The following is a 26276-nucleotide window of genomic DNA, read 5'->3' as shown; positions in this document are numbered from 1 at the left end:
ACTGAGATAGTCCTGTCTTATTTAACCCCTCATTTCAGTTTGTAACTGCTGTTTTTCAGTCTGTGAAAAAAATGTGACGGGGATGGAATAGCAGCATAACAGGTGACTTTTTTTGGTACAACACATATGCAGTCATTTGATACACACATATAATCAATGCAACACAGAGAAAACCTACCTGATGAACAGTCTGTTCTTCTGTTCATCTATTTCCATTGCATGTATCTCTAAAAGCTTCACTGAAATAAATGGGAATATCATCTTTAACAACCTGACATATCTTAAACTTCCCATATGCCACAGAGCAGATTTCTCTCCCTCCTTTCCCAGTATTGCTGTTCAGCCTTTCACATCATAACCCATCGGGGTTACCACTGGGAATTTTCAACAGGGCCCATTCCCAACAACATGATGCATGAAACTTGATTCTAATCCTGAAAAATCCCATGATGTCCAACTTAACATTACCCTGTTGATAATATTGGACCTTCTGCTGTGGTGATTTGCAGGACATATTAAACTGCAGCAATATAATGTATAGCTCCAAAGTTTCTAAGATTTTCTCTCACATGATGTAAATCATAATCCCACAGCTACATATAAAGTCCTATTGCATCACAATGAAGAACACGGAAAATATATATTTAACTAATTATTTCTAAAATGTGTTTCTGTTGCATCAGTGTACCTCAGGCCTAGGGCATTTCTTTGCCTTTATTTGGGATAACAGCCCTTAAAGAATCGCTATAAAGGGTCAGTCTGTCAAAGCTGACGTTGTGCCTTTGTTGGTGGCCTGCACTGGGTGTTCAGAGAAAGACAGCAAAGCAGGTCCTCACCTATGTGTAATCCCTCTCTTGGCATAGTTAAATATTATCAGTATCCAACCATTCAAAATCCAGACCAACGCAACTTTTAAACCAAATTGTAATGATCTATAGATTATGTCAACATGCGTTATTTCAACTCTCTCATGTATCATCTTCCTCTTTTTCTTGTATGTCATATCTAAATGAAAACATGAGATGCCATTTCTGCATTAGAAAACGAACAGCAATTCAGTTCTAATAAAATTGAGCAGAACAGGTTCTGCTCAATAAGAAGATTAAGATTAAGAATTAAAATATTACTAAATAGAAATTGAAGAATGGTTTTCAACTATATATATTCATTAAGGTTTTTCAAAATATGATGTATTGTTATGTTTCTTTGGATTATTGTTTTCTGAAACCAGATACAAATACTTTGGAAGAAGGAATTTTGATACTAATGATAAAACTGTCACAGACTTTTAGCTGAATTTGATCACTAATCTGAGTAAAGATGAAGCTCTAAATCTGTTGAGGTTCACATATTGCTATTAACTGAAGTTCAGAGAACAAGAACAGAAGAGAGATAAGAAAATAACAAGCTATGAAATAGTTCTAATACATAAAGAAAAATGCTACAACATAATTTACGGAACCTCTGAAGTGAATAAAATATGTGAATAGTGAAACAGGTAGTCAGAAAAACAGACAATTTTCTTCATTTTAAAATAACTTTACAGGAACTATTTATAAAAATTGGCTCTTGGGGAAAGCGTGCCTAAACTGGAAAATACTGACATTGACTAACTTCAAAATATCTTAAATTATCAAATAAAACAAGTATTACAACCACTTTAATAGGCAAAGTCTCTTGTTTCCTCAAGTCATCACATGATAAATCTCGGCCCACACATCAATTTGTTAGAAGGCAGGTCAGAACAATAACAAAGACAAACAGCCATTAGTGGACAAGGCAGTTTCATCAAGCAAGATCTTACAAATAATATATTGTTGTTTGTCATCAAGACACTTTTAATACACGAGAGTCCTTTCCAAAAGCACCTATAATCAATTCCTTCTAATTTACAAACTCGGAAAGACCACGAGAGTGATAGTAATTTCATATTTTACACACCCACAGAGGTTACGACAATTGATTCAGTTCAGCAAAGTACCGTAATGACTTTGAATGCACTTGAAAGATTTTTGCATTTGTTTTCTAAAGCTGTAAAAAAAGTAATTCAAACTCTGCCACATGGGCACAATTTGTAAAGGTTGTACATGAAAGGTATGGATTCAGTTCTGACAAAGACAGCTCTCATCTTATTATAACCCATCTGCAAGGCATGCTGGTCCCTGCACTAAAACACTTGGCTTCTCTTTGTTTGTACTTTATGCGATCTGAATAGATTTCAGAAATTCTACAGCAAAAAGAGGTGGAATGAAAAATGGGTGACACTTAAAAAAACACTTCAGAACAACTGGTTTTTAGTCAATTCTTTTCGTCAGTGCTAAAACTAAGGATATGCAACCTCTGCTCTCAGATTAACAACCCACATAAAGATGAAAGCATTCAGAACCCTCCATAGCTCAGTGCACGATTTCCACCCATAAAACAAGGCGAATGGCTACGTGGCCTGCTTTCGCCAACTGCTCACTAACCAAACGTAACAAATAACGAAACAGCAGCCCTGCTCAGAACAATATGACATAGCTCAATTTACAAGTTCATCAGATAACTGAGCTGGTTTTGGTGGGGTTTTTTTTGGTTGTTGTTGTTGTCAGGTTTGGGGTTTTGTTTTTTTTTTTTTTTTTATTGTGGCACTTTTTGACAGGTTTAGTGACCCAAGTCATAGCTTCTGAGGGGTTATGGCCTCAGAGCAGCACAACATCAGTGGCTCCAGTCTACAAGAGGAACCAAGAGCTAAACAGACCTTTGGTGATTTTGATTATTTTTTTTCAGCATTTAAGATGAGTTTTGCCAGATCCTGGCTAACTAGAAAAGGCAAGAGAAGAACTTTGTCACTTGTCTTAGTGACAAAGAAAGGACTTGGGCTATCAGTACTTGTTAGATAAGAAAGAAAAGAAAAAGATACTTAGACATCATAATGCTGCAACGTGAGGCTTTAAATAGCACTTTTAACATATGAGGGAATCTCCTGGGTGCTGAGTCCTACTTCAGGAACCATCTCTGAATGTTGTTTCTGAGTCACAGAGAAAGAAGATTAGAAGATCACTGCAAACATGGACTACTTCCACACCTGATGCTTCAAACAGCAGAAGCCTTCACAGGATCCTCTTGCCATCAAACGAAATTTCTTTTAGTGCACTCATCCTCCTGCGGTAGTTTAAGAGAAGTTGTAAGCTTTACTTTGGGGACAGAAGCACTTACTTTTATTTCCAGTGCTTGATAGGAGAACACTGGATGCACATTTGAGCAAGTTCTGCTTTGTGGGCAGCCTTTCTTTTGATGTGCACCATCTGCTCCAAGGCTACGAGGGAGAGCATTCCCCTGCAATGCCCCCCACACCTGCTAAAGAAAGGATAACTGACAATACCTGAGCAGTTTCACCATCAAATGAAAAGATATATAGGTCCTATATATTCTGCTAGAGTAATTTATTGTTAGTCCACTAATATCAAAGGAACTATGCCCGGTATGCTGAGGAGTTGACTCATAATTTCAAACTTTTTCATCCATACTTAGACAGTTTTGGCTTAAAGATAAAGTCATTGGAGAACTCTGTGCTATTGAGAAGACACTCAATAGCAGGAACTTGACAATAGTAACAGAGCTACTTTTCTAATACTCCTTGTCAATCCGGCTTACCTGTCTGAAAGGTTTTTCGGGTAGGTCCTATTTTGAACCTAAGAGATGGTGCAGCTTCTGCCAGTGTGGAATAGGATCCCACTGGAGGCTTTTTAGAGCTGTTATGCTAAAAGTGAACGCTACAAGAAAAAAAAACCACAAACAAAACCAAACACAACACCACCACCCCCTCCCAAACTCTAGATTTATGCTTCAAAATAAGAAATCTTTGGTCCAGGGAAGACTATGGCAATTCTGTATTGTGTTCAGCAGATCTAGAATTTCAAGGACAGTGTTTTGGGGTTTAAAAGCTTGCCTGGTTAGACAGCTGATGAAGTGAGAAGCAGAAATTGCTGCTTTCCTCCAGACCAAGGGAATCAGTGTCATGGAAGACACTGTAGTAGCAAAGTGATGGTACTGGTAAGGCAACACACTTGGATGAGTTTATGATTTATATTCTTCTCCTTATCTGTGACAATATCCATTCTCTGAAGATGAAACAGGAAATATACAGCTGCTGCTTATATATTTATTTTCATTGTGTTCTAGCTTTCAGAACAATGCCAAGGACTGTGAAAATAATAACCTAAGGCAGCAAGAAGAAAAAGACGCATCTGCACTCAACCTGCAAGGTGTTCTCCTTGCAGCCCTGTCAGAAAGCAAACCAAATCCTTTTGTTGAGCAGTGGGTGCCTCATCGCTACCAACTAACTGTGCATCTCCAGTGCAAGTACAGGTTCCTCGTTACACTTGTGGAATACAATTGCCATTCATTTATTATTTGCTCTTTGACTTTATTGATATGACATGCATCTTTACATCTTACACACTTTGCTAAGAACAGGTGCTGAAAAAGCAAAATTGCCTGCCTGAAGTCTCTGGTGAAAGAGAGAATAAAGCATCGTAGTAAATCTAACAAAATTTAGAAGATTTTGGAGAAGAGATAATGCTTCCTTTTTGAGGGCATAGCTTTAGCACCCAATGCATGTTAGGCACTTTGATAGAGACACAACTGGACTCCAAGAAACGATGTCACCATGACGGTTAGTTCAAAGCATTGGCCCCTATGTTTGATATGTAGAGTCCAAAAAATCTAAGGCAGGTAATGGCAAATTTAATTTACAATACAGTTGCAAAACCATTATTATTTTTTTTTTTTGTGTATGGCTAGGTTGAGTATTAAAATTATTACAGCCTATGATTAGATACACAAAATAGATTAACTGAATGTTACCAACATCAGTCTAGTGAGTAACATGTTGTAAAGGACACCCTCCAGAAAAGTCTAGTGCTGTTCCCAGCACAACACTCCCCACAGCACAACACGCAGGACCGCATTCTTAAGCAAAACTGTCACGGTTTCTATGAGCTTGCTTTGAAACCAGGGTAAATCACTCATTTTTTCCAAAACTCCTATACATTAGCGCAAAATCTGCCTACACAGGTCTCAGTACAGAATCCCAAGTCTAAAAATACATACTGAGAATATTTGAACTTTTCTTCCTTCTTTCCCCAAGACACGTGATGCTCACAAGGCTGTTTTAAACCTCTCTATCTTGGAAAGTTTTAGAAATGCTTTGATAAATGAAGAACTTTAGATATTTCTTGAAGATCATGATATACTTACTGAATGAGTTCCAAGTCTAGTTTTAGTTTCAAAGATATTGCAGTAGCTGGAAAGTGGTAAATGATTTTTTATTAACCATAGACAAAAATCAAATTTGTGCCTCAATCTCCATCAATCTTAGTAAGACTCTGATACAGTGATACTGTTTTATTGGCTGGACTAATGAACACTGGAGTCAGTTCCTTTGTCCTCAGTTGGTTATTCATGTCCTGCTCTCAGTATTTCAAAGCTAATGGTCTGATTTTTGCCACCACATTGATTCCTGAGAGAATTCCACTAATATTTTCTTTCCTATTCTTTCTTAACAGATATTCCTTTGCATAAGAACACAAATTAATAGATTCGTAAAGTTTCACCTTCACAGCATCATTCAGCCTGTATTTGCTAAACCTGAGTATGCATCATTTTCCTGTTTTGTGATTCTATCTTCTAGGACTCAGCTAAGGGCTGGGATTTACAAGAAACAACAGCATTGAAGAGAGGAAAATTGCCATCCTCAGCCTCCTCAAACACAACATAAGCCACTGAAGGTGATCTATGCGAACCTACTTCATATTAAAGGAGCAGGTGCTGGTACATCATTAGTCACTGAAATCCATTGGAAGAGCAGTAGCTTAAAGCAAAAGAAATGGTAACTTCTTAGTTGCTGTGACTCAAGCCTTTTACTCAAAGGTCATTTGTTATTTACAAAGGCTCTGTTAATGGTCGCGTATCTCAGCCTGGATGGAGATCCTCTCCTTTGCAGGGTATTTCAGAACAGGAGCATAAATGATGATGTGTTAATTCTCCCTGTGGGCTTCCAACCAAAGATACTGCTTTACAGAATACTTGAAATAATTAATATAGTAGCTGAAGAATGTAATGTAGAGTAAAAAAAATACAAAGATTTATACTCACCACTTCTTCCAGTAACAGATATAATGTGACAATTAGTTTACCAAGAGATCACAACTTTCCCAAACTAGTTTCTGTACTTTTTATTGTTTGAGGAATAATTTTTCAAAACCATTATGATGTGAGGTTCTAACTGATTTACAAGGATCAGTTTTCAGTATTTAAATCTGAGTTGTAAAGTTTTACAAAGCTCATGTGTTCTGTTTTGCAACTGTCGGATATAACTTTTAGTGACATATAGAGGAGTGATTATAAACAATCCCTCTAGGATGCTGTCCACACAAAAGGATAAGGGTGATAATTAATGATGCTTGTGTGATGCTGTCCCAACACAAGAGTTTTGTATTAAAAAACCAAGCCTAAATATATACTCAAGAAAATCAACCTAAGAAACTAGTCTTTCCTCCTTCCCCCCCCCCCCCCCCCCCCCCCCCCCCCCCCGCCCCGTTTTTGGAAGATGGCATTTAGTTCTACATTTCTTGCACTAAGGAAGTGAAGCATGAGGAAAATTCAAAACAGCACCCAGAGCATTGATTGTTCTTTAGTTTTTTTAATTAAAAAAATAATCAATGAAAATATTCTTCCCTCCACAAAAAGCCAGTGTAACAAATACCACTCTTACCTATAGCTTAAAATAATTACCCTAAAAATACCTGGAAAGATTTGCTTCCAGGGGAGATTCTGATGGCCATTTCTTAATACCCGCTCATTTCATTATCTCTCTCCACGCCAACCCAGCATGCTTCGAAAGTCCAAAACTAATGTTCTTTAACAATTTAGTATGGAAGAACATATGCATATATTCAATTACTCTCTGTAGAGAAGTGCAGGTTTCCTTACTTTGGGAACTTCTTTACTTCCTTGCAAAACAACATATTGCCTCTCTTTCATATAGTACTAGGATCTTTACAATAGACCAAGGTAGTCACCTGCGATGTTTTTCAACAAAAGTATCTCAACCCACCCACAGACTAAGGAAACAGATTTATTTTTCCTTTTTAAGCAGTCATACTCTAGTAACACCAATGTTTCTGAACACTTGAGGGAGGAAGATTTGCCTCAGTTCCAAGGTATTAAGGGTTTCTTACTGATCTTGCTTGCACCACTGTAAAACTAGAATAAGCTGGCTGAAGTACAGGCATCCTGGGCACTGTGACACCGACAGCAACAAAAACTGGTGGGGGGTTAAGATGTTGCCTCTGTGTGCTAAGTTCACAACTGAATTTATCAGATGTTTATACCAAAACTGTCCTTTGTTTGGTGCTATCACTGACAGCAACACACGCTGTTGAAAGAAATGCAGTGAGTGGCAGCAGACATTTCAGGATGATGGAGTTTAACGAGAATTGGTCTAGAGAAGGAAAGAAAAGCATGCCAGAAGCTTGCATTGATTGCTGTTGCATGTGACTCTGATATGGATAAGGCATCATACGTCACTGAACACCGTCTGGGGTCTTAGCCCCTGCACTGTGGTTACTGAGCTCAGGACCGCCTGGGTGCTGGTAGAGAACCAGCTGAGATGGTCGCATCAGGGAGCCCTGCTGCACCCACTGGACCCGCTCCTGCCTCCTGAGGCTGTACCCTGGCTTCGGAAGGGTTCACACAGCTTCGGGGTCTTTACAGCGTGCTGTGTTTCCAGCATCAGACAGTTCTTTTGGTCTGTTCAGAGCAAAGAAATTGAAGAGTGGTACCCAACGATATTCCTGGTCCCACATTGTTATTTCTAATTGCTTTAGAGATAGAGCCTACAAACAACCACATCCTTCTTTGGAGTAATTTATGTGCCAATTCTTTACCAGCACTTAAATCACTACTAACTACTTCTAACCAACCATTTTTTTGCATTGAGATATTTAATTATCACAGGATAAATGGTACTAGTGAGGGATTCATGGGGAAAGAGTAATTAGCAGTTCCATCTATCTCAATGAAAGAAAATATTATTATTAATTAATATCCATACAAGAAAGCAGAAGGAGTTTTTAAAAATCTACAATAGAGATATCTACAGGGGCCACATTTGCTCTGAGTGTCTCTCTGACAGGTACCCATTTATTATTTTAACAAGCTCAGATTGTCTGCATCTTCAATCACAGGAGGTCAATCCTTCATTCCTGTCAAATCTTTGATAACTAAAGTGTCTGTTTTAATAACTAAAATCTGAAAAGAGCAAGCTAAGATAGCTATAGCAGGGGGTCACATTGCTTGAAATTGCCAAACAGCAGTCAGTGCTTCTCGCATGAAGGAAAGAGTTTATCACTGTATGCCGTGGTGGTGATTATTTTAGATATGCTTTGGCACAATTTGGCTAGCCAGTGGACCTTTATGTCCAAGCAGCCCTCTTTCCTGCCAGAGCAGCTTACTTCTGCAGAGGAAGCTATAGCTACATCGTTGAGAAGGGAACGGAGAGGATTTTTAAATGCCCAAGTAATACTTGACCCATTGTAAATATTTGACATGTGTAAAATAATCATACATCAGACACCTTAAATAATGCAATGAGAAGGACACCAAAAGTTACAGGTTCTCCTGGAGGAATAGGTGAATGTTTTACCCAGATTTTTAGGTTATTAAATTGTGTCCCAAGGGGACAGTTTGAAACTGCCCCAGAAGGACTAAAAGGAAGGCAAATAGATTTTCTATGCCCTTAGTAAGAAATTGTCTCAATTTTAAGAAAATGGCCCTTAAGTTTCCTGTCCCCTGACCATTTTTGGAGGCAATAGCTTTAAAAGGAAATTTCTGAAGGCACGTGAGAGGGCAAAGGTTTGTCACGGACACAGCTCGGGACCAAACCTCAGGCTACGAGCACTTGGAGAGCTTCGTGTACTCGCAAGTTCCCCAGACTGATTCATCATACCCATCACCCACATGTTAACATAACCGATCTAAAAATTCAAAATTGTATGCCAGCAGAAATCAGATCCTGGCACTTTCTGTTTATAGAACATAGTCCGAGCAGCTCATTCATGCAGATGCCCTCTGCTCCTCTTGTGACACAAACTCATGGTGTCAAAAATGATGTCTACTGATCCTCTCTCACACTGCATCCAACCTTACAAATTAATTTGATTCTCCAAATTAACTTCCAGAGATTTTCCTAAACGCTGCAGATTCTTTCTGCTGTTCCCCTCTTTATCATTACAAGCTGCACATTTTTCTCATCCATCTCAACAAAACATAAAAGCTAGTGGGTTTTCAGAACCTCCCTCCATGGCTGCCCTCAGTGTTGGGGCAGACAAATGCAGCTCATTAACCACAACCCTGGCACAGTTACAGCTGCTGGGGGACTGCAGAGTCCCCAGCCTTGCTGCTCTCTCAGATGCATAGGAGCACTGGTGAGTACCAGCAATTTCTGAGGATGCAATATAAAAAATAATCTAATGTATATAACAATATAGAAATAGGAGGAAGCTACATGTCTTATAAGAACTTGTGAAGTCTTCTAGGCTACTTGCTTTAACTGTCTAAGAATGTAGAATTTAAAAGTGGTGGAGGCTTCTTTATTACCCCATTAGTTGAACTGAGTTTAGCAGTAGGTATATTAACAAAGTCGACGTTAGCAGCAAGAAGCAGTAAGTCAGAAGACAGACATACAGCTCAGCAAACTGTAGAGGTACAAATGTGATTAAAATTAGAAGTGAACTTGAAGAATCTTGGAAATGCCTGCACAAGTGCAGCCTTAAGTTTTGTTCTTGACTTGTCAGGTGGGCAGCCAAGTTGTTTCTCTGACTGAGTTTCCTCCTTTGCTCCGTAAACCAGCAGTAACAAAGTTGACCTCCCAGGCATTATATGAGAACTCGCTATTTTCATTGTAGTTCTAAAGAAATTGCTTATATCACAACTACAGATTTTTTTTTTTAATGGTATCTAATTGTGCTAAGCACAGTGCAAATACATAAAAAAATACAGTCCTAAACCTGCATTAATAAAATGGCAATCTGATATATAGGGAGAGTTTATTGTTAAGTATGCATCAACCTTATATTAGAAGAAGAGAAGAAGGATGAGTCTGGGTTCAAAGTGGGTGGACAAATTTGTATAATCACCCTGATTTCTTCAATTTCCAGATTTGAGTTGGAAATCTCCTGAGAGAAAGCCTTCCAGATAGCATTTGAGAAAATTTCCAAATTTTGGATATACGTAAGTTCTTAATTAAAAAGTGAATTGGTCTTCACTGAGGTTATTTTAATGAGTGTAGCCCAACAAGGAATAGTGACTGTTCTACTGCAGAGGGAAGAAAACAAAAGAAAGAAAATGTCCTTGCTCTTACACTGCTCAGAAGGATTTTGTCCTTCTCACGTCTCTCACATTACCTCCTTTTCTCATTTCCATATTTTTGTTTTCTCCCTCGCTTCGCTCCATGGCAGCAAATAATGCTGAATACCGATGTAGCTGTATTCATTCATTTACAGATCATTTCTCTGAGTACCACACACAAGCATTTAGCTTTTCCAAATACAAATCACGGCTGGTTACCTTAATTACTCATGGATTTGAGGTGCACAGGCGAGATGGGCTTTCGCTACCCCACCTATGTTAAGAGAAGTAGCTAAATCTACATATTCTTTCAATGACTGCTCAATGCACAGTACTGGCACAGACGAATCCTTGTCAGAAATAATTCAGTTTGCCTGAACAAGGAGTTTCAGGGGGTGACATTACTTTCAAGTCAGCAGGTGAATAATAATCCACCTGATTGCTTTGGGAGGAATACAATAAAAGAAAATCCAGTGACTTTTTCACCTAATTTACTGTTTCTGGGAGTATCAAAACAAAATGTAGACATGTTATCATAAAAAAAAAAATAGACATTTTATCTGTAAAGAGAGACTCTGACTTCTTTTTCAAGTAAATTGGTAGCACAGTATTAACAAAAAAAAAAATCACCAAGCAAAATGGAAATGCTAGCAATGCAGCAGTGCTTAAATTTTATGAGAGTTAGATTATGACTAGGTACATAAAAATGAGCGGGAAATCTGCAGTTGACAAGAGTGTGGTGCATAATTACTTCTCCTCTCTTACCAAATGGCTCCAGGTCAGAAGACTTCATTTAAACAGAAAGACAGTGATGAAAATGCTGACTTGTGGTAAATGTGTGCAACTCAAGCAGATTTAACACCACTAAAGGAGATAAAAGAAATATGAGACTGTAGGGGTGCTTTTTAGGAAAAAAGGTTTCTCCACAGAATAAGTTTGATCAGAAGGGACTGGTGGAAGTCTCCAGTCCCCCCCTCTACTCAAAGTAGGGTAGAGCAGGTTGTTCAGGTCTGTGTTCAGTCCACTTTGGGATATCCCCAAGGATGCAGAGGCCATAGCCTCCCTGGACCCCTCATTGATCACCTACCCAGGGAAAAAGCTCTTATGTATGCCTGGATAGCATTTTCCATGCCTCTTGACCTTCCACTGTGCACTTCTGAGAGGAGCCTGGTTCCACCTTCTCCACACCCTCCCATTAGGCAGCTGTAGACCACAGTAAAACCCTCCCTGACCCTCCTCTTCTCTGGGCTGAACGAACGTGTCTCAGCCTCTCCTCGTAACCCGTGTGCTGCAGCCCCTGGCCACTCGGTAACTCTCCACTGGGCTTGTTCCATTTCGTGTCTGGTTTGTACCCATGGCAGCACGCGTGGCTCCAGACGGACTCTCGCTAGTGCCAAGCAGAGGGGAAGGATCACTTCCCTCGACCTGCTGGCTACACTCCTGCTAGCACAGCCCAGGATGCTGTTGGCTTTCTCTGCCACAAGAGCACACCGCTGCCACGTGTCTTGCTTGTCCTTTGACAATATTGTAGCTTAATTAAAAAGAACTGCTGTTGTCAAAAAGGAAAGCAAGTTCACGATCATTCCAGCTCAAATGACTGGCGCACCGCTCCCTGTATCCAAGATTGGCTCACCATTCCCTGTGTTTGAAACCTCTAAAGAATGGCACTTACTTTATAGGGTTGCAAGGTCCATTTTGATGTTTTGTAGAATGAGTTTGAGGAATAAACTAGATTCCCCCTAACCCCCCAATACTTCTTTTTTTCAGACAGAAAGGAAAGAAATACTGTAGTTTCCATTAGTCTGAACAGAGCATTATTTAAGTTCCAAATAAACAACTCTTTTCAGTACATATTTCAGTGCAAGCAAATCCTCAAGTTCAGTCTGAGTCAGCAAAGCTTTTAAGCATGTATCTAAGTGTCATTGCCTTCAGAATGAAAGTTAAGGGTGTGCTGCTATGCTTTGCTGAATTTTGGCCTCACACTATAAGAAAAGGATAATTTGGCTCATTATATTTTGTGAATGACACAATGCCCCTGAACATTAAAGTTTATATCTATTTGCATATATATGTGCAGCATTAGATTTGGTTCTCAAATAACTCTGTAGAGATCAAAGTACACATAGATCCTTAGAGACTACCAGACAGCAATTACACCACAAAATAAATTATAGGCAGTGTCCCTCTATATCTCACTATGTCCAGCTGCACAGTTGCTTGGGTTCCTCTACTGCCCTTGAACATGCCTTGGTTTCAGTTTTTGCTTACGATACCGTTAGATGAGGGCTTATAAAAACAACCACTCCACCCCCAGCAGTGAAATAAAGCTCACTTTTAACGAGAATATTTTCTGGAAGTTGAAAAAAGTGAAAAAAAAAAAAAAAAAAGATAAAATTATTTTGTCATGGGTTATCCTCAAGTATTTCTAAAAGTCTTGTTAGGGATTTTAAACAACTTTCTGTAGATGACAAGCAGAGGTTGGGGGGTGATCTCTGAACAGAGCATATCTTCACATTTCTGGGCAGATTTTATGCCTTTCTGCAGTTCTTGATTTCCATGAGTGTTAATTTATTTTGAAGCTCTCTGTGTTACCGCTTGAAGCATTCCTGTCACAGATACAGCACGCACCGGGTGTACATTTCCACTCTCACTCACAGAAAGTGCTTCTGACGAGAAGCGCAAGAAAGTCAAGTCAGAGTTACTCCACCGCAATGCCTAATCGAGAAATGCCTCTGCGCCAACTCCTTGCATAAGGACTCTTGCACAGCACACTGATGGACTCTGACACTCTTTTTCTCTATCAATGTCAAATGGATATTTGTGACTTTAATGATAAATTACCGGTATTGGCATTGTGATTATATCTGACTGCACTTGGGATGGAAATTTAAGAACAGACTGAAGCACCAAGATATTTAGCTCCTTTCATCTGTATGGTGAAACCCAGCATTCGAAAACTCTGGGCTCAACTGATCACAATGTTTAGCTGATTTTTTTTAAGTGAATTGTTAGTCTGTGATTGTGATCCCAGAAATTTGAAGTTATTTTTTCATTCTCTGAAAAATATTGATCAGGAAAGAAACGGCCCCTTTCCCCAGTCCCATATCTGCATACCAGATCCAGAATAACAGGCAATGGCTGCTGAGAACAGCAAAGTTTTTTTACCCATCTGGAAAGGCAGTCAACAAAATACTGGTTTTCCCAGTGTTTTGAACTCTTTCCTCCACCCACTGAGCTCACACCACATTTGAAGATGCCAGACCTGTACTATGACTCCTGACCACACCAGCTTCCAGCTGGCAGGTCAGTTCTTGTGGTAGGCAGAGCAAGCAGTTGTGGAGGGCAGCTGAATTATGAGGTGGCAAACTAGCCATGGTTAATCTGCTTATTTTGTCTAGGTAAGAGTCCTGCAAAGGCTGAGCCCTCAGCAGAGAGGTCCAGTGTATGGTACATGCTGTGACAGGGATTAGAACCGCTGGCTTGCAGCAAGAGCAGTCACTACCCCTGTCTTTCTCATTCTGCAGTGGCACCAGGAGCAGCAAACCCCCTCTATCCTTAGTCCGTTCCTGGTATAAGACACACAAACCAAGAGCCAGTCCTGCAGACTGCTTAGGTAGGCTTAGGAAACTCACTCTCTGAACACTCACCTCTTATTAAACCATGTAATCCTCTACAACTGAGTACAGGTATTGGCCAAACTAGGTCACCTCTGGATTAACGTTATGTGATCTAATAAAGCCTGGAAAGGTGTCACCAGTGATGCTAGTAGCTGTCTCCAATATTTAATTTGTTATTTCTTAACATGTCAGCTCCTACCCAAGAAAGTTTCTCACCAGTTCTGTTGCCTTCCAAACATTCACAAAGTTACCTCTTGAAAATATTTCCAAATATCCCTTTAAAAATAAAACCAAACACACAAACAAAACAAATCCCACTGTAGTCTGCTGGTGCCATGATACCACTGCATGTCTCTTACGGCTTAGAATTTTTTCTTGCTCTCCTCTATTTCTCCCTTAAGATGCAAATTTGAAGTTCTTTGAGAACAGGAACATTTTTTTCCCCTGCTATTGTACAATGTCTTGCCAAATGGTATGCCGGTGTTTGATTAGGGCTTTAAGCTACTGTAACAATAGAAATAAATGGGATTAAAAGTATGTGGTTCAGTATTTTACAGAAATAATAGTTTTTGAGTTCTGCAATAAAAGTTTAACCCAATATATGTCTAGAGAGAACCTCTGTGAGCCTGTGGTATCTAGAAGCACCTGAAAGCTCATGTGATTTGTGATCCTTTACTGTAGCTGAGTTTTTCAAACTTGCACAGTGTGAATTCCTTCTAAGGACAAATATGAAAAGATGAACAGGAACAGGGTGATTTGCAATGAATAAACCTCAAAAAGTTCAGAATCTACACTCTAATGGGATATGCACCACAGAGTCTGAAAAGCTATCTGAGACTGAAGCAAAATTCATACCTTGTAAAACAGAGTTTAGGGACAATAGTCTTTCTTGCCCAAGATGAATTTGGTTGTGTCATTCCATAGAAAGCATATAATGATTTAGATTAATGCTCATGACTGAGACAGAAACATTAGGTAATAGTAGGAAAATGAAGGAAGTGAATCTTGGAATTCAAAATAAGATTTCAATTTTCAGTAAAAGCTACAGATAATACAAAGAATATTCATGTGTTTTATTATTTCATTCAGAGTTTCCTATCTATCCCTAAAAAGGATTTTTCTTAATTTAAGAGAAAAAATAAAAGAGCTTTGGATTGAACTGCATAATCAGTGAACCAGACAATCCCGAACTGCTCAAGCATATCCGACATCTGCTTGAAGAACTCGATTGCAAATAGCAAGAGAGAGTTTCCATTACAGTACACACAGAGCTGGGTTGGGAGAAACAGCATTAGAAAGTGTTATTCCCATTTAGTAATTATGCCTTGATTGTTGTTTATGTTTGCTCTACTGTAACTTGCTTGCCTTAGGGTGGCACTACTGCTAGAGAAAACACAAAAGTAATTTAGTTTTAAAGGGAAAATGAAAGTTTTAAAGTAGTTTAACATTTCTGTAAAACTGTAATGATTGGAGATGACTGGATTGAGTCGATAAAGAGTACTAATTTCAATAGTAACTCATGCCTTAATTCTTCTCACAGCAAACAACATCCCTCCCTGCTTTCTGGCACACAATATAAATACTCTTTACACCACAATCAATGGAATCTGGGAGAAAAAAAATATTCATTTTTATTCCTCAGAGGCTTCATAGACTGAATTTCCCCAATGCTCTTGTTTACTCCTGTGTAAATGGCATTGGTTCTGTAATGAGGTGTAATCACCAACACATCGTTCATGTTCTCTTCCTCCTTTCTAGATTTACCACCCAGTTTCTCCACTGGTGTCTGTGATCTCAGAAGAGTTAGGATGTGATGGTAAGTCTGTTGTAGGCAATGCATTGATACAGTGATCAAATAAAAAAAGTCAATATTACCAGGACAAACTCTGCAGAGGACAGTCAGGGACACCGAATGATCATGCAGAGGTGGGAACATGCTGCAACATCAGTTATTCCTTGCATCGCTAGATAAATGCTGAGTGGAAACTTCCTGAAAGTCGTCCCCCTCCAGATGTTTTCACCTGTACATCTAACAAAAACTTGAACACACGGGATGTGGGTGGGTGTACCAGTGACCATGCCTGCTGGATAGCTGTCATTCCTCACTCCGTGTTGGTCCAGATAACAGGCATTTGCTCACTTCCACGATGTGCTATAGTGGTCAGCATTTGGCCACAGAGAATATCGTGTGATTAATGCATCAAAAGACTCGTCTTAATATCCTCCTCCCCTCGCTTTCCAGCTTTTTATTCTCTCAGTTACATTTTCCCTTTGTTCCTTTCTGCAAACCCTAGTGTAAATGTTTTTTGAGTAATTAATGTGTCAAATACCAGACCTGAATTTTCATGGGCAATTAGTGGGCTGAGTAAAGCCAGCAAAATGCATTTCAGTTTTAATAGTGAGTTGTGGCTCATTTGCTGTTTTGCAGAAATATATCCTGATATATAGAGAGCTTCATATGCCTGCATACTTTCTATTTCTGTTTCATATACCAAAGCACCCTCTCCTTTTCTATTTTTCACCACATACAAGATGCTGCTTGTAGTCTATTACAATTTGCATATTGTCCTTCTGCCTCATCGATAATTGATCAGGTTAACATCTGCTTTCTGCTGGTGCCAAGAGAAACACGTTTGTTTCTACAGGACTGTGTAATTCCTCAGGCTCCCACAGAATCACACGGCCCAAAAGAGACTTGCTTTGTGCCCCCCGTAGCTGCACAAGCCACAGCAGAAAACACGCAACATGCTCGTGTGCGCCGTGCTTCAGCATGGGTACCTCCCTGCGGAGGCACAGGAGAGGCTTTGAGTCTACAATGGTTTACGAGCTTGCTTACACAATTACACCTTGTGGCGTAGCAACAAAAAGTGGTAAGTCTGTTGTAGGCAACGCAAGAGCATTATAAGTAGTCTAGGTATTAAGCAGGAACCTCATGCTCCTGAAGTCCTGCCGAAAGCATGAGACGTTCAGTATAAGGAGAGAAGGTGAAGGCTTGAAAGACTGTCTACAGAGAAGAGCTGGTGTGCGGTTCTACCAGTGGGACATGTATTTCCAACAAAATTTAGAAGCGTGGAAATTACATCGCTTTGACATTACAGGACTATTAGAAAGACTTTTATGCTCTCCACTCTTTCTGGGGATTTAGCTGTCTGATTCAAAAAATACCTGAATCCGAATCACAGTTCAGCTTAGAGATAAGCAGTCAAAATTATTAGCAAAGCAAGGAGATGGTTCAGTCTCAAGGACACAGCATACTAGTCTGACTGGCACAATCCATCACAGGATGGATGTATCATAATTGTACACCACAAATTTGTAAATAATCTCTTTCTCAGCATCTATGTTGACAAGGAATAATATATGAGAGCACTCCCTTGTCAGGTTACCTTCTGTCTAAACAGACCATCCTGACACTTAAGTGTACCAAGTGCATCTTTAGGAGATGCCTAAGGAGCAGCAGAGGAAGATGAGAGATCGAACAAGGCAGTAAGGCAGAGGCATGCCATGACCTGAAGGGCAGCCTAAACTTCCCACCTGAAATAATGCTTTTCTTGGGTACAGATAAAAGAGTTAAGCTTGAGATAAAAAGTATACAACCAGGCTCTCAGTGCACTGTCCTATTTTCCTAAACATGGTGTGCTTTTGAAGGAATATATTTTCTATTGTTAAAGAGATTGTCACTGTCATTGGAATCTACCATTTTAAGAACGTCCAGATAAATTCCCATGAGCACCAAAAATACAAATTATCACTGCCACACAGAAATGAATGCAATATCCCATCAATGCTATTGAACTCAAAGTGCTTTCACCCAGAGGTAAGAAGAGTAAGGTAGGACTGTGACACAAAGTTGAGTGCGTGGGAGGGATAACTGTGCAGATCATGTTCTGGCCATCCATAATAAAGAATGAAGATTAAAAGCACAGCTACTGACTGAGGAAAGTACAATGATTGCTATAATTTTAGAGAGAGACATAATTTGTCAACAGTCAGTACAAAATAGCACACGGGATGACATAATTTCTAAAAGCAATTAGTAGCTTCAGGTGAAAAGTTTGAGACCAAATGCAACCATTATATTGCTGTGGAGAGTATCAAGCACCCATCTTACAGAGTAAAGGCACCTGGAGGTACCTCCACTTTGACTCGCCTGACTCCACATCCCTGCCCCTGGGTCTGGTACAGGACAGTATAACTGGACTTTTTGCTTACCTGGATGCATCTGTTGCTGTCAGGTACCTGGTGTTGCAGTGTTATAGAACTCCTATGTTTTATATACAGAGGGATAATAAGGTTACTTTGCCACATTTTGCCTACTCCATGCATGACAGTATACATGTTTCTATAGATATTCACATTAAATAAATTAAATAAATTCATTCCAGAAAGGAGAAAGTCCTTCTCTTCACTTCAGGTACATGATTCATAACCCTCTCCTTCCTCCCTAGACCTATACTGTAGGCAGTAGCACCTCTAATAAGCTTAAGGAAAAATGAAATACATCAAGGAGGATGAAGCAGAGTTGCAGCAGTCAAACCCCGCACCAGACACGCAGGCAAGTCCCTGCTACAAAGCCAAGAAACAGACAAAGAAAAATGAGTTGTCAAGGAGATGATTCTACTGAAGAGACTTCTCCTGGAGCTGGACATCTGGGTGCTTCACATGCCAACTTTAAATCATCAGTCAGCTGGTGGGGGGGAGGGGGCAAAGCGGGAGTAAATTTTACATTGCCAGCGCTGGGACGGGTGGGCATCTGCAGTATCAACCACGTGCTGCAGCTGCGTGCTGCTGGCTCTCTACTTTAAACGTGTGCTCAGTGGTGAGAGGACGGGGCCAGAGCAACACCCTTGCAGTTATAACTTGCTCTAAAAGGCTTTTCAGCTGCTTTTTCCAGATCTAAGTTTCATCTTAAAGCTACAACTCTTGAGTGTTTAGCCATCGTGAGAGCAGGTCTTTTTTTTAACTGCACAGACCTGAGCTAAAGCTCATTTGTACGGATAACAGGAAAACACCAAACCATATCCTGAGATAGGCATGCCCCCTAAAGAGGAGCTCCAGGCCAGTTATGCAACCTTATGTCCTCGCATTTTCCAAACTATTCTGTATTTTCCATGCAGTGCTTTTTAAGGACAGGATCTTTTTTTGATAATTAAGACAGTCAACTGTACGTACAAACTTTCTGCAGAGAAGCTTGCAGTGAAATTGTCTTATAAGCACACCTTTTTCACCTACAATATAAATTTTCAGCACCTGGATACATGTAATAGCGTATGCTTCTGATCTTCACATGGATATCAGCAATGCATTATATCTCTGGTACAATACTGGGGTCCCAGCTTTAAACTCTCAAATCCAGCCCTTGAAGGAACCAGAAAACAAAGAAAAAGTATAACCTTAAAACATTAAGCAAAATTAAAGTGCACAGTACTTTCTGTTTACAAGGATCTGCAAATTCATGCAAGAGTTTAAATATCCTGATAACTGCAGCTGGGGGAAAAAAAAAAGAAAATCTATAGCAGAGGAAAAACATCATGGTTAGCATTTCAGCTTTAAAAGAAGTTTAAAGTTCTTTCTACAATGGCAGGGGTAAGGATGTCATTCATCTTCAGGTTCCTCAATAAGCCTGAATTTGCTCCCTTTTCAAGCCTTGTTCTTCATATGCACTGAGCTCAGATCTTGTGTTTTTCGTTAGTTTACTGATGGTCTTATTATATCCTTATTCATGAGAGAAACAATTTATTCCCCTAGTATTAAAATTGTCTTCTGTGAAAGGGGAGAGGTTGTGAAGTGAGGTATAATTTACAGTTTCAGAACACTGGAATAACTTCAGTTATAAATCTGCAGCATCCATGAGTTTCCTACCTAAAGACAGGAAGACTTACAACCAGCAAAACAGCAAAGGCCCAGTTAACCTATTCACTTGCATAAGGGAAGACTGACAAGTATACAACAGGGAGAGCACTGCTGAACATGAAATATGCGTTGAAGATGAATTAATGAGAGTGGCTTAGAAAGACTGTGGTTGTCTACCTCAATTTCATACTCCACTCAAAACCGGCAATATAAGTTTCCCTGTATGTCTATTTGCTGGTCAAGTTTCAGTTCAAGATTTGAACTACCCAGTATTTCTCTTTGAAAGAAAGCACGTCTACACAAAATAACATTTGATACACTGGCTATCTCGATGTCCTAATTAATGAAAGAACAAATCTGAAGCTTTTAAGGTGGCTCTTTAAGCCAAGAAATTACCATTAACTTCATCGAGACTAAGTATTACAGCATTTGGCATATAATCCTTGGCTAACATTTCCAATGAAAACTACGGGATGCTTCCTTTGTTCCAATTCAAGACCAGCAGATCTTCTGTTCCTGAAATCCACACTACAATGATTTTGAAATCTATTAAATTTATTTGCCAAAAAAGAGTCTGTTGCTACTGGCAGGACAGGACGTTGAAACCATCAGTTTCTGCTCACAAGGTTACCAGCTGTCTTTTTCCATGAACTTTGTTTCATATGTTTTCATAACCTTTAAATTTAATTTTTGTTTGAACTCAGAACTATCAGGCTTCTGGTCAGCTCTGGAACCCTTGTAGTTATCAGCACTTCATCCTACTGACAAAAATCTGCTGGAAGTTACAATAACACATCAGAAAAAAATACCAAACTGAAACCCACTGAAAAATATTTCCTGTACAAAAGCAAAAACCACCAAGACTCAGATTAAAACGTTCAAAGATGTAAATCAGACTTAACCCTCACTTGTACCTTCTATTAAGGCTTAAAACTAAAACTATGTGCTATTAGCTTGGGTTTTGGTTTAAAAATGAGCTAGCAATGGCACTAGTAACCAAGCAACAGTAATTGCTTCTCAGATTAAACCACAACATGCCATTAAAGCTCTGCTACTGAACTTCCCTACAAAGGTGCAAAATTTTTGCAGGCGTAAGTTAATTATGTAGAAGGGCAATTTCAATTTAAGTTGCAAGCATCTCTGAGTTGTATGGAGGCAGGAAACAGTGAGGTCAAGAGTTTAGTCTACCTGAGTTTTAAATCTAGAGGAGGATTATTGTAGCTTCCAATTTTTAATTGATGCATCCAGCCTCTCAGAATAATTTCAACTAAATCAAAATAAATGACCTCTAAATAACTGCTATCCAATAATATTATTGGACTCTACAGATTTTATTGTAGCTGTACTTGTTAGAATTTCATTTTTAAAGTGATGATACTACCATGAATAAGAACTAGAGGTCATTGTGTATCTTATAACCAAACTAGAAAGTTCAAGCTACTCTTCAGGAACATTCAAACCTATTTTAACACAACTAGCATGGCCCTTTCTGTTTACAGATATGAAATGACTCCTCTGGGGCTAATTATCTCAACTTGAGAGTACCGTCACTTTACGAAAGATATCCACCTTTTCCTTTTACATGTTTAGATTCTTCCAATTTTTTGTATAAATAAAGAATTAAGGGTACAAGCAGCTTGCTGTTTGACAGAGTTATGCAGGTCATGTGTTCTTCAGGTATGAAAATTTTAAAGCCATATCTAGGTTCTAGGACAGTTTTCTGAGGTTAGCTGGAAAAGTGAAAGTGGCATTTTGCAATCCACAATATCCTTTGGTTTGATACAGCTAGATGGACCACAGCAATTATCATATGGAGCATCAGCTGAGTGTAAAGAAAGTGTGAAGGAAACGAAGGTGAAAGGAAGCACTTCTGACAAACACTGAAGGCAAACTAGAATCCCGGTATAGCTAAAAGCTTACGAAACTTGGACATACTTTGCAATGGTTTTCCTCCCTCAGGTCTACCCAAGTCTACTAGGTCTTTCTATGCTTCGGTTTCTCCATCTGAAAAATGAGAATATCACTTCTCATTTCTCTCCCTTAGAGGACAGGGTGAAGATAAACCTACAGAAAACATGGAAAACATTGTATTATTAGAAATCCTATGATATCTAAAAAGTTCCTGAGACAAAGAGGTTGGATAGAAAGATAAGACAAAGCTCAAAAGAGCTTGGGGAACAGACATGTCTCAGAAATAAAGCAGTGGTTGATGGTTTCAATACTGGAATGCTAATTGACACCCCTTTGGCACTTGCAAATCAATGACACACTAGATGCCACGCTCAGCGCAGTGAAACATACAGGTGTGGGGTTACGCTTACTGTGTTTGTTTTATACATATTACAGTCAGAGCTATGGACCCGGAGTCCATGCCCCTGCAACAGGCTGAGGTCATATTGTTCCCTGCTGAGGAAACCATGAGTTTCACCCCAGGTGGCAGAGGTTTTTTGCTCCCCGGCTACCTTCATTGCTGCCGAGTGCAGGAGTGGCTGCTGTAGGCACACTGAGCCATGCCAAGAGTCTGTTGCTTAAACAGTTTCCTCACACCAGAAGGCACAGAGGCATTTTTGTAACTTACGCAGCAGTTGCCATTAAGAAGTCAATGTTTGCCAACATATCAACCCAGTAGGCTACAATTGTTCCATATGCTTAGAATATGGCATTTCTGTGGTAAATGTCAAATATCCAAATGCTAATAGAGACTGTTCTCCAAATATTGTTACTTTAACTCCTTTCTCAGAGCCAAGAAGGAAATGGACTCATCTCCCAGCTCCTGCTCAGCACCCCCACTGGTTTTCAGCAAAATTCTCTTCTATTTTCTTTACAGGGTTAACGATACAACAATCTTTATAATCTTTCACCATTGCAGCACTTCCTTTTCACATCCACTTTTAACAAGACAATAAACACTTTGCTTCTGAAGTAAGGGGGAAGAAATCAACGTGTACTCTGCCCAATATTCAGGTGATAGAATATGATGAGCAGACTAGAAAACTTGCTTTGCCATGAAAGACAGTGCATTATGTCAAAATAAAGAAAGTGTCCAATGTTTCCAAGCTGAATGTAGAATATTAAAGTGTTTAGCCTTGTAGAGAGGAAAGATCCGGAATATATACCCAATTCATAGCTCCAGATCACATATATTAAGCTTTAACACACTAATATTAGTATTCTAGTATCACAGCTAATTTGAAGATCGCTGTTCTGTGAGTTTGAGTTAGAAATGTGACCAGCAACAAAAATACGTAACTGAAGGAAGTATTGCTTTCTGGCCTCGCAGGGAAGACTGAAGGAAGCCAGTCTCTCAAAGGTGTGTGTATGTTCAAAGATCTTTGCTTTTCAAGAGGTGGGGACTGCACTGAAATCTGAATGAGTACAAGTCCTCTGAGAAGCTCCCCACCGTTATGCTGCACAGATGGTAGTCCCTTACAGGCAGAACACGGGAAGCTATGACCAGAAGCTGAACATTTAACTTTTGCTACCCTACAAAATGACCAGAAATTTCTTACTGATATTAAAATATCAAATTTTAATACTGTTATCTTGCATGTTGCCTTTATTATCTGTCACATTAGGTTCATTGAGTTTTGTATTTGCCCTCCTTCTTCCCAGAGGTAAGCTATTCAACTTAACTATTCAAGTACAGATTGCAAAAACATCTCCACTAGCCTTACGGCCAAGTAATGTTCTTAATTAGAGATAAGCAAACTGGAAGAACTAGCCCAGACTTCAGACCAAAGGTTGAAGGGAACTTCTTCATTATCAAAGAAAATTAATTTCTGCCCAACCTCTCTCTTTTTTTTCCCTCTTTTTTCTTTGACATCTCTGACCTCTCACTTATTTTTTTGAACCCTTTTTTGTCTGACACACTGTGGACAGAACACCCATCTACTTTGTTCAGTAATGTGTTAAAAATATAATAATTGTGATATATGGTTAGAGGTTTCCTAGTTCATTGGTTAGCAGTTGTTGTTTACACCACCACAGATATTTCAATTTCTTTGAAGTCATGTTTACTCTGTACATACTTGATATTTATCTAAATGTCCTATTCTGTGTTGACTCGTGCTCCTGGGGCACTCGTGATACCCTATTGCAAAGGATTCCGTTAAGTGATACTAATGTGGAAAACAATTCCCTTGTATTAAGGTGCCTGTTTGTTTTCTAGTATCATATCACCTGCTGAAAACCCTCCTGACTTTGACCCTCACTTTGCTGAAGCTTGAGGTCTGCAACAGAAGATGTGGGATTTAAATAAAGGAACTAATATGTACCCTACTAAACATGCCAGGCCTTTTAAGAATGGGATGGCTGAATGAAGCCACGTTAATAAACATGGAGAGACCAAAGGAAGAAAACGTATTTGAAATGGGTTTCCCTGGTTCTGGCCAGCTGAAATAATATTTAATGGGTTGGGAGAGGGGGCAGAGAAAGCTGGAAGTGTGCATCAGAAAGCAGCGCAATGGATGCCGAAACCTGGCACACAGATTCCACCCTCTGCTTGCTGTTTGACCTTGAGAGCCTCTCTGTCTCCTTACCCCTGGCAGAAAGGGTTTCACTGTATTTTCTAAGCCACTAAGATCTGCATAGGAAAGTTGCTATTATGTAATTCCCATTCATTGAAATATAAGCAAAATCAAAATAACCATCAATGTCAGATTATAGTTTTATAGCATGACAACACAAATAATGTTTGCTCTCTCTCTAACACAAACCCATAAATCCTCAGTGGATTAACCTTTCAGAAACCCTTGCCAACTGTTCCTGCCACTACAGCACAATTCAAAATCTCAAGCTGCCAAACAGCTCTGTTGCTGTTTTCAGAACACAGTAATCAATCATGTTAAAGAAGGGAAGATGAGAGAGCAGATTAAGCAGAGACAGAAATGTTAACTTTAGAAGCAAGCATCTAACTTTGGGTTTTCATAGAAAGAACCAAATATAACTCAGAAAACTATGAGAAGCTCCCTTAATTTCCCCTGCTTGTGTAGAGGATCACTTCAGTTTCATCAGACTCTTCAGCTCATGACACAAATATACCTCTGTCGTACAGCGTAACTTGTGCTTTGAAGATGTGCAACAAGCGCAAAAAATAAATGCAACAGACGATAGCACCCTCTGCACAAGCTTCAGCTACTGGAAAGACCGGGGGTATAAATTCTCCTGGAAGACCTCGCGTTCATAATTGCTCTGATCCATGCTTTTTGATGCTAAATCTGAACTATGCATGTGTGATTGTGTTTGAATTAGCTAGCATTGTAGTTTTGCCACAACAAGGTGACTGTGAGCTGCAGTTCCTGTCCAAAAGCTGTGTAAGGAAAGCCTCTAGGCTAGGCTTCTCATTCATGCCAGTGGGAATTTCCTGGAGGAATGTTCTGCAAGATCAATCTCATTACATTTTATTTTATAAATCTGCTAATTTTCCTTCCTCTTACATGATTCTATAGCTAAAGAAGGATTACAGCCCACATCTCTCTGTGTGTGCATGTGTAAATAAATGCTTTATATTATCTATTCTATCCATAAAATACATGCAATAGATGCACACATATGAAGATTAGAGTTTGGCTTCCTATTTTTTATATAGATAAAATCTGCGTATGCATATAAGTATACACACATAGGCCTGTTACACACAAAGGACTCCTAGAACACCAATGCAATTTAATTACTCCTAGGCAGTGATATTCCTTTAACTGAAGGTATTTTCTTTCTGAGATATAAATATAGTCTTTTCTTGTTTAAAGCATACATGGACTCTCCTTAGTTCCATCAAATTTTTATTTTCCTTTTTCCCCTAGGGGGAGAATGCATGAATGCTACTGTCATAAAAATTAATGGAAAGGAAAAAGAAAACAAACCAAACCTAAATCCAGCCTGGTCAGACTAATGATCTGGGTGATGTTAAATGAAACCAGAGCAGTAAACATGCAAAGGTGACCACCATTAAGATGATATCCCAGCTCCCAAACCCATAGTATAAGGCTTTCACTGGAGATTTACTGCAGATCCACTCCCAAAGCAGGGTGAGGAATGGTACCAGAGCAGAAGCTCACAACAATACAGCCTAAGAGCCAGTGATATCAGCACTGCTGATATCAGCACCTGTCAATATCTAACTTCTATTCCATGTGCAAAGGGGAAATGGCATATATTTACTTGCCTCTGGGAGGGATCACACAGCTAAGTTCATTAAAGTTCACCAAGGACTTCAAAATTAGGAACAAACGTATAAAAGTTGCTATTAGGCCTTATATTAGTCATGGGAGTAAGATGAAAAGAAGAGAGAGCAGAAGACTGAAAGCACCTTTTGAATTTCTAGATGTGCTCAGATCATTTGTTCTGACTATAAATGATCACCCTATTCCACCCTTTGTGGAAAAACATCCAACACCAAAACTATTATGATCTCTG

At 39.3% G+C, this 26276-nt stretch overlaps 1 protein-coding gene across 4 annotated transcripts in view; it reads left to right on the top strand.

Annotated features, from left to right (window-relative positions):
• Positions 1 to 24073, top strand: part of TMEM114 (transmembrane protein 114) — a 173168-nt gene extending 149095 nt beyond the window's left edge. For 2 of the 4 annotated variants that reach the window (XR_012837913.1, XR_012837911.1), the window contains one exon: positions 5675 to 6347. The gene's annotated coding sequence lies outside the window, so the exon portion shown is untranslated. Of the gene's footprint in view, positions 1 to 5674; positions 6348 to 15767; positions 15826 to 24030 lie in introns of those variants that run through there. The other 2 variants (XR_012837914.1, XR_012837912.1) reach the window with 2 other exon arrangements.
• The last annotated feature ends 2203 nt before the right edge of the window (positions 24074 to 26276 follow it).

The sequence above is a fragment of the Balearica regulorum genome, chromosome 15, assembly GCF_011004875.1.
Source record: "Balearica regulorum gibbericeps isolate bBalReg1 chromosome 15, bBalReg1.pri, whole genome shotgun sequence".
Taxonomy (NCBI): domain Eukaryota; kingdom Metazoa; phylum Chordata; class Aves; order Gruiformes; family Gruidae; genus Balearica; species Balearica regulorum.
The sequence above is the reverse complement of the archived record's forward strand: the minus strand, read 5'-3'. Positions and strand labels throughout refer to the sequence as shown.